The 7,500-nt window shown below is 29.9% G+C and overlaps 2 non-coding genes and 1 pseudogene across 2 annotated transcripts in view; all 3 read left to right on the top strand.

Moving 5' to 3' along the window:
* Positions 1–3,425: 3,425 nt before the first annotated feature.
* Positions 3,426–5,417, top strand: LOC129252685 (small subunit ribosomal RNA). The gene has a single exon (XR_008583584.1). It is a non-coding gene; the product is annotated as a small subunit ribosomal RNA (ribosomal RNA).
* A 590-nt stretch (positions 5,418–6,007) lies between these two features.
* On the top strand, positions 6,008–6,188 carry LOC129252679 (5.8S ribosomal RNA; annotated as a pseudogene).
* A 444-nt stretch (positions 6,189–6,632) lies between these two features.
* The window catches only part of LOC129252681 (large subunit ribosomal RNA), a 3,982-nt gene continuing 3,114 nt past the window's right edge, over positions 6,633–7,500 (top strand). Inside the window, exon 1 of the ribosomal RNA XR_008583581.1 lies at positions 6,633–7,500. This exon is cut by the window's right edge and continues 3,114 nt beyond it. This is a non-coding gene — a ribosomal RNA (large subunit ribosomal RNA).

Raw genomic sequence — 7,500 nt, 5'->3', positions numbered from 1 at the left:
GAAATAATATGAAAATATCAAAAGTTAACTAACCAATGATATTGAAGCATATAAATCGAAGCATAACTATATGAAACTCGAATTTAAGCCATATTAAACTGGTAATATTGTGATTTTATGCCTGGTTTTCCATACGTTAGTTTAAATAGAGAGTTATGGAATATAACCTTGGCATATTGGCACTAAAATATATAATAAAGACATTTCAAATCAAACTGAAATGTATTGAAATGAATTTTTCCCATACATTTTTGACAATGTGAGGTGTGCATGGCAAAAAACACTCACGGTGAAGGCATGTGATATAATATGAAAATATCAAAAGTTAACTAACCAATGATATTGAAGCATATAAATCGAATCATAACTATATGAAACTCGAATTTAAGCCATATTAAACTGGTAATATTGTGATTTTATGCCTGGTTTTCCATACGTTAGTTTAAATAGAAAAAATTTTCGAATATATATACATATATGAAGAATCTATATTCTAATACTAACATGTTATGGAATATAACCTTGGCATATTGGCACTAAAATATATAATAAAGACATTTCAAATCAAACTGAAATGTATTGAAATGAATTTTTCCCATACATTTTTGACAATGTGAGGTGTGCATGGCAAAAAACACTCACGGTGAAGGCATGTGAAATAATATGAAAATATCAAAAGTTAACTAACCAATGATATTGAAGCATATAAATCGAATCATAACTATATGAAACTCGAATTTAAGCCATATTAAACTGGTAATATTGTGATTTTATGCCTGGTTTTCCATACGTTAGTTTAAATAGAAAAAATTTTCGAATATATATACATATATGAAGAATTCATATTAGCTATACTAACATGTTATGGAATATAACCTTGGCATATTGGCACTAAAATATATAATAAAGACATTTCAAATCAAACTGAAATGTATTGAAATGAATTTTTCCCATACATTTTTGACAATGTGAGGTGTGCATGGCAAAAAACACTCACGGTGAAGGCATGTGAAATAATATGAAAATATCAAAAGTTAACTAACCAATGATATTGAAGCATATAAATCGAAGCATAACTATATGAAACTCGAATTTAAGCCATATTAAACTGGTAATATTGTGATTTTATGCCTGGTTTTCCATACGTTAGTTTAAATAGAAAAAATTTTCGAATATATATACATATATGAAGAATCTATATTCTAATACTAACATGTTATGGAATATAACCTTGGCATATTGGCACTAAAATATATAATAAAGACATTTCAAATCAAACTGAAATGTATTGAAATGAATTTTTCCCATACATTTTTGACAATGTGAGGTGTGCATGGCAAAAAACACTCACGGTGAAGGCATGTGATATAATATGAAAATATCAAAAGTTAACTAACCAATGATATTGAAACATATAAATCGAATCATAACTATATGAAACTCGAATTTGAGCCATATTAAACTGGTAATATTGTGATTTTATGCCTGGTTTTCCATACGTTAGTTTAAATAGAAAAAATTCTCGAATATATATACATATATGAAGAATCTATATTCTATACTAACATTTTATGGAATATAACCTTGGCATATTGCCATTAAAATATATAATAAAGACATTTCAAATCAAACTGAAATGTATTGAAATGAATTTTTCCCATACATTTTTGACAATGTGAGGTGTGCATGGCAAAAAACACTCACGGTGAAGGCATGTGATATAATATGAAAATATCAAAAGTTAACTAACCAATGATATTGAAGCATATAAATCGAATCATAACTATATGAAACTCGAATTTGAGCCATATTAAACTGGTAATATTGTGATTTTATGCCTGGTTTTCCATACGTTAGTTTAAATAGAGAGTTATGGAATATAACCTTGGCATATTGGCACTAAAATATATAATAAAGACATTTCAAATCAAACTGAAATGTATTGAAATGAATTTTTCCCATACATTTTTGACAATGTGAGGTGTGCATGGCAAAAAACACTCACGGTGAAGGCATGTGATATAATATGAAAATATCAAAAGTTAACTAACCAATGATATTGAAGCATATAAATCGAATCATAACTATATGAAACTCGAATTTGAGCCATATTAAACTGGTAATATTGTGATTTTATGCCTGGTTTTCCATACGTTAGTTTAAATAGAGAGTTATGGAATATAACCTTGGCATATTGGCACTAAAATATATAATAAAGACATTTCAAATCAAACTGAAATGTATTGAAATGAATTTTTCCCATACATTTTTGACAATGTGAGGTGTGCATGGCAAAAAACACTCACGGTGAAGGCATGTGATATAATATGAAAATATCAAAAGTTAACTAACCAATGATATTGAAGCATATAAATCGAATCATAACTATATGAAACTCGAATTTGAGCCATATTAAACTGGTAATATTGTGATTTTATGCCTGGTTTTCCATACGTTAGTTTAAATAGAGAGTTATGGAATATAACCTTGGCATATTGGCACTAAAATATATAATAAAGACATTTCAAATCAAACTGAAATGTATTGAAATGAATTTTTCCCATACATTTTTGACAATGTGAGGTGTGCATGGCAAAAAACACTCACGGTGAAGGCATGTGATATAATATGAAAATATCAAAAGTTAACTAACCAATGATATTGAAGCATATAAATCGAATCATAACTATATGAAACTCGAATTTGAGCCATATTAAACTGGTAATATTATGATTTTATTCCTGGTTTTCCATACGTTAGTTTAAATAGAAAAAATTTTCGAATATATATACATATATGAAGAATCTATATTCTATACTAACATGTTATGGCATATTGGTGTTATTGTATTTTATTCCTGGTTTTCTATAGTTAGTTTAAATAGAAATAAATTTTTGAATTCAAAATTTTATATTCTATACTAGCATTACATAGAAATTATCCTCAACTGTTTGTTTCTTGTATAAATACAGGAAATTAAACAGATGATGAAGAGAAAAAAATAAGAAAAACAAAAATTTATAAGAAAAATTAAATTTTAAACAAAGGAAAAGAGGAGAAAATTTTTTCAATCATATATATTTATGATTAAAAAATAGAATTATGAAATTATTAATTTCAATTCAAAGAGAAAAATTATGTAATATATGAAATTATTACATTAAAAATGCATTTGAAAAAAAGTAAAATGTTATTAAGAATGATAAATTATTTGAAAATTGGCAAATATTAAGAAGAAATATCGTTCTTATATTTTTATATAAAATATATAATATAGAGAACGAAAATTCTTTTTCATAAAAAACGGTTTTTGAATTTTGATAAGAAAAGCTAAAGGGGGGTCGCCCCTTTACTTTTTATATACACCGTAATTTATGAAATTTTCAAATATGAAAAACAAAGAAAAATATATAAATACAAATATTATTCTGGTTGATCCTGCCAGTAGTTATATGCTTGTCTCAAAGATTAAGCCATGCATGTCTAAGTACAAACAAATTAAAAGTGAAACCGCAAAAGGCTCATTATATCAGTTATGGTTCCATAGATCGTTAACAGTTACTTGGATAACTGTGGTAATTCTAGAGCTAATACATGCAATATAAACACGGACCTTATGGAACGTGTGCTTTTATTAGACTAAAACCAAGCGATCATTTGATCGTTAAATTGGTTGAACTCTAGATAACTTGCAGATCGTATGGTCCCGTACCGACGACAGATCTTTCAAATGTCTGCCCTATCAACTTTTGATGGTAGTATCTAGGACTACCATGGTTGCAACGGGTAACGGGGAATCAGGGTTCGATTCCGGAGAGGGAGCCTGAGAAACGGCTACCACATCTAAGGAAGGCAGCAGGCGCGTAAATTACCCACTCCCAGTTCGGGGAGGTAGTGACGAAAAATAACAATACAGGACTCATATCCGAGGCCCTGTAATTGGAATGAGTACACTTTAAATCCTTTAACAAGGACCTATTGGAGGGCAAGTCTGGTGCCAGCAGCCGCGGTAATTCCAGCTCCAATAGCGTATATTAAAGTTGTTGCGGTTAAAACGTTCGTAGTTGAATTTGTGCTTCATACGGGTAGTACAACTATATATTGTGGTATGTACATTACCTTATGTATGTAAGCGTATTACCGGTGGAGTTCTTATATATAATTAATACAATGTATTTTTTATATATTCCTCCTATTTAAACCTACTTCAGTGCTCTTCATCGAGTGTTGTTGTGGGCCGGTACAATTACTTTGAACAAATTAGAGTGCTTAAAGCAGGCTCCAAATGCCTGAATATTTTGTGCATGGAATAATGAAATAAGACCTCTGTTCTACTTTCATTGGTTTTTAGATCAAGAGGTAATGATTAATAGAAGCAGTTTGGGGGGCATTAGTATTACGACGCGAGAGGTGAAATTCTTGGACCGTCGTAAGACTAACTTAAGCGAAAGCATTTGCCAAAGATGTTTTCATTAATCAAGAACGAAAGTTAGAGGTTCGAAGGCGATCAGATACCGCCCTAGTTCTAACCATAAACGATGCCAGCTAGCAATTGGGTGTAGCTACTACTATGGCTCTCTCAGTCGCTTCCCGGGAAACCAAAGCTTTTGGGCTCCGGGGGAAGTATGGTTGCAAAGCTGAAACTTAAAGGAATTGACGGAAGGGCACCACCAGGAGTGGAGCCTGCGGCTTAATTTGACTCAACACGGGAAAACTTACCAGGTCCGAACATAAGCGTGTAAGACAGATTGATAGCTCTTTCTCGAATCTATGGGTGGTGGTGCATGGCCGTTCTTAGTTCGTGGAGTGATTTGTCTGGTTAATTCCGATAACGAACGAGACTCAAATATATTAAATAGATGCTTTCAGGATTATGATGTTGAAACTTATATAGCCTTCTTTCATGCGTACATCTTGAATGTACAAGTGTTTGAATGTGTTTATATAAGTGGAGTCGTACCTGTTGGTTTGTCCCATTATAAGGACACTAGCTTCTTAAATGGACAAATTGCGTCTAGCAGTAACGAGATTGAGCAATAACAGGTCTGTGATGCCCTTAGATGTCCTGGGCTGCACGCGCGCTACAATGAAAGTATCAACGTGTATTTCCTAGACCGAGAGGTCCGGGTAAACCGCTGAACCACTTTCATGCTTGGGATTGTGAACTGAAACTGTTCACATGAACTTGGAATTCCCAGTAAGTGCGAGTTATTAACTCGCATTGATTAAGTCCCTGCCCTTTGTACATACCGCCCGTCGCTACTACCGATTGAATTATTTAGTGAGGTCTCCGGACGTGATCACTGTGACGCCTCGTGTGTCACGGTTGTTTCGCAAAAGTTGACCGAACTTGATTATTTAGAGGAAGTAAAAGTCGTAACAAGGTTTCCGTAGGTGAACCTGCGGAAGGATCATTATTGTGTTCCATATCCGTAAGAAAAACAAACAAACAAACAAACAAACAGACAAGCAAACAAACGAACAAAAAGAAAAAAAAAAAAAAAAAAAAAAGAAAAAAAAAAAAAATTTATATAATTATTTTGAATCCATAATTCTTTTTATTCTTTTTCATTCAATTTGTGATCCATCAATTATATCATATTAAATATAATATATGATGGTACATTTTGTAATGTTTTTTCTTATTTTTTTCTTTTAAAAACCTTTAAACATGAAAATAAAAAGTTGTACTTATTATTCATTTGATTGAATGATAAGTTAATTTGTTCACAATAACAAAAGTGGTATATATTTATTATATTATTATATATACATAAAATGATTAAAAAAATACAAAATAATTGAATCATAATAAATACCACCACTGTATTATTGTTGAACTAAGACATTCGCAACTTAATAAAAATGTTTAGAGTTAAATATATTTGATATATATTATTGAAAGAAAATCAATTTATATATTATTAATATTATTTAATTTTACTCTTTCAATTAATATATGCAAAAAAAAATTGACATTTGTTATAAATAAAAATAAATAAAAAAATACTCTAAGCGGTGGATCACTTGGCTCATGGGTCGATGAAGAACGCAGCAAACTGTGCGTCATCGTGTGAACTGCAGGACACATGAACATCGACATTTTGAACGCATATCGCAGTCCATGCTGTTATGTACATTAAATTCAATTTTAAAGTACTGCTTGGACTACATATGGTTGAGGGTTGTAAGACTATGCTAAATAAGTTGCTTATTCTTTTATAAAAATAATTGAATTTAAGCAAATGTGTATATTATTGGATTTTAAATAATTCATAATATTAATAGCAAAAAAAATAAAGATATATAATGAATTTTATTTATTATATATTCTTTAAAAAAAAAATCCTCTCAAATAAAATGAAATGATGAAAATATTGAATCTAAGTATTCTTTACAAAAAAATTTTCATATTATTTATATATATATATAAAAATAATAATTTATATATGTAATTAAAAGGAGGAATGTCTAGCATAAAAATTAAATTTTTTATTCTAGGATTGCCTCATTTTACATTATTATTATTTTTATATATTTACAATATATAAAAGGAGAAAAGAAAAATAGAGATGAAAAGATGATATAATTTTTTTATTAAATTGTGAGAAGATAAAAAAAGAATATTAAAACAACCTCAACTCATATGGGATTACCCCCTGAATTTAAGCATATTAATGAGGGGAGGAAAAGAAACTAACAAGGATTTTCTTAGTAGCGGCGAGCGAAAAGAAAATAGTTCAGCACTAAGTCACTTTGTCTATATGTCAAATGTGAGATGCAGTGTATGGAATATCTTAATATCTAGTATGAGAAATTAACGATTTAAGTCCTTCTTAAATGAGGCCATTTACCCATAGAGGGTGCCAGGCCCGTATAACGTTAATGATTACTAGAAAGATATTTCCAAAGAGTCGTGTTGCTTGATAGTGCAGCACTAAGTGGGTGGTAAACTCCATCTAAAACTAAATATAACCATGAGACCGATAGTAAACAAGTACCGTGAGGGAAAGTTGAAAAGAACTCTGAATAGAGAGTTAAACGTGAAACTGCTTAGAGGTTAAGCCCGATGAACCTGAATATCCATTATGAAAAATTCATCATTAAATAATTAAAAAAATAATGTGCATTTTTTTCATATAAGGACATTGTAATCTATTAACATAATAAAGTATTTATCAAAAGATCATTGGTGATATTAAGTTTATTTAAATTAATTTGCTTTTTAAGCATATTAACATAAAATAAATACTAATGATTTGATAAAGTGTTGATAGATTTTATTATATATAATGCTAAAATTCATTTTTTGAATTTTACAAAAAATTTAATATCTATGATATTAATATTTATTTGTATGCATTTATATGATTAACAATGCGAAAGATTCAGGATACCTTCGGGACCCGTCTTGAAACACGGACCAAGGAGTCTAACATATGTGCAAGTCATTGAGTTATATTAAACTTAATGGCATAATTAACTTAACTTAAATATAAT

This window comes from Anastrepha obliqua, unplaced genomic scaffold (assembly GCF_027943255.1).
Source record: "Anastrepha obliqua isolate idAnaObli1 unplaced genomic scaffold, idAnaObli1_1.0 ptg000314l, whole genome shotgun sequence".
In the NCBI taxonomy this organism is placed as follows: Eukaryota; Metazoa; Arthropoda; class Insecta; order Diptera; family Tephritidae; genus Anastrepha; species Anastrepha obliqua.
Note: the sequence above shows the minus strand (reverse complement) of the source record. Positions and strands in the feature narration are given on the sequence as shown.